Source organism: Oryctolagus cuniculus, chromosome 9 (assembly GCF_051225735.1).
Source record: "Oryctolagus cuniculus isolate XC-2025 breed Fujian yellow rabbit chromosome 9, ASM5122573v1, whole genome shotgun sequence".
Lineage (NCBI taxonomy): Eukaryota > Metazoa > Chordata > Mammalia > Lagomorpha > Leporidae > Oryctolagus > Oryctolagus cuniculus.
The window spans coordinates 80,080,824-80,082,455 of NC_142875.1; the positions used below are offsets into that span (position 1 = coordinate 80,080,824).

The 1,632-nt window shown below is 39.4% G+C and overlaps 1 pseudogene; it reads right to left on the reverse strand.

Annotated features, from left to right (window-relative positions):
- Positions 1–998: 998 nt before the first annotated feature.
- LOC127487187 (U2 spliceosomal RNA) lies at positions 999–1,174 on the reverse strand (annotated as a pseudogene).
- Between the last annotated feature and the right edge of the window lie 458 nt (positions 1,175–1,632).

Sequence of the window (1,632 nt, forward strand, 5' to 3'; positions counted from 1 at the left end):
CCTTGAGTTCAGCTTTGTAAAATCATCTACATCGTATCCAGACTTGAAAACTATGAGATAGTAAATGGGTATTGTTTTGAGCTTGGTAGTAAGATGTTATGCAGAAGTATTAAATAAATACACATACAGGCATATCTTACTTCACTGTGCTTTACTTTATTGTACTTTATAGGCATTGCGCTTTTTTACAAATTGAAAATGTGCAGTAACCCTGCTTGGAGCAAGTCTATTGGTGCTATTTTCCCAACGTGATGTGCTCAGTTCATGTCTGTGTGTCACATTATGGTAATTCTCACAATATTCCAAACTTCTGCATTGTTGTTATTTCTGTTATGGAGATCTATGACTAGTGACCTTTGATGTTATGGTTGTAATCGTTGTTGAGATGCCATGAACTACTCCCATAAGAGGCAATAAAACTCTTCAATAAATGTGTGTATTCTGAATGTTTTGCCTCCCAACACCCCCCGCCAGCTCTTTTTATTCTCTGAGACACAACAATATTGATAGTAGGCCAATTAATACTCTGTAAAAATTTAAGTGAAAGGAAATGTTGCATATTCCTCATTTTAGACCAAAAATCAGAAATGATTAATTTTAGTGAGGGAGTTATGTTGAAAATTGAGATGTGCCGGCTGGCACCATGGCTCACTAGGCTAATCCTCCGCCTGTGGCACTGGTACTCCGGGTTCTAGTCCCGCTTGGGGCGCCGGTTCTGTCCTGGCTACTCCTCTTCCAGGCCAGCTCTCTGCTGTGGCCCGGGAGGGCAGTGGAGGATGGCCCAAGTGCTTGGGCCCTGCACCCGCATTGGAGACCAGAAGAAGGCACCTAGTTCCTGGCTTCAGATTGGCATAGCGCGCCAGTCATAGTGGCCATTTTGGGGGTGAACCAATGGAAGGAAGACCTTTCTCTCTGTCTCTCTCTCTCTGTCTAACTCTGTCAAAAAAAAAAAAAAAAAAAGAAAGAAAGAAAGAAAAAAAAGAAAACTGAGATGTGCCAAAAGCTTCTCCTGTTACACCATACAGCTAAGTTGTGAATGCAAAGGAAAAATTCTTGAAGCAAATTAAAAGCACTAGTTCACCAAACATATGAATCATAAAAAAAATTCTTAGGACATGGGTAAATGGATTTAATGATACTACACTTGATCTTAGCCAAAAGGCTGAGAAGCGATGCATAGATTGAATCAATGAAAAAATTATCTAAGTCAAGGATAAAAATCCAGAACAAGGAAGGTCTTAGCTCTCTTCAGTTCTATCAAGACTGGGGGAAGTGAGGAAGCTGCAGAAGAAAATGTTGAAGATAATAGAGACTGGTTCATGAGGTTTAAGTAAAGAAGTCATCTCCATAACATAAAATGTGTAACATGAAGCAACAAGTGCTGATGTAGAAACCGCATCAAGTTACCTAGATATAGCTAACATCCTTGATGAAGATTATTACACTAACTAATACATTTTCATTGCAGACAAAACAACATTCTATGGGAAGAAATTGGTATCTAAGACTTTCACAGCTAAAGAGAAGTCTTCAAAACTTCAAAGGAAGACACAAACTGACTCTCTTGTCTTGGGATGATGCAGATTAGCTCCAACTGACTTGACTTATACCCCAACTAGCATCATCTATAGC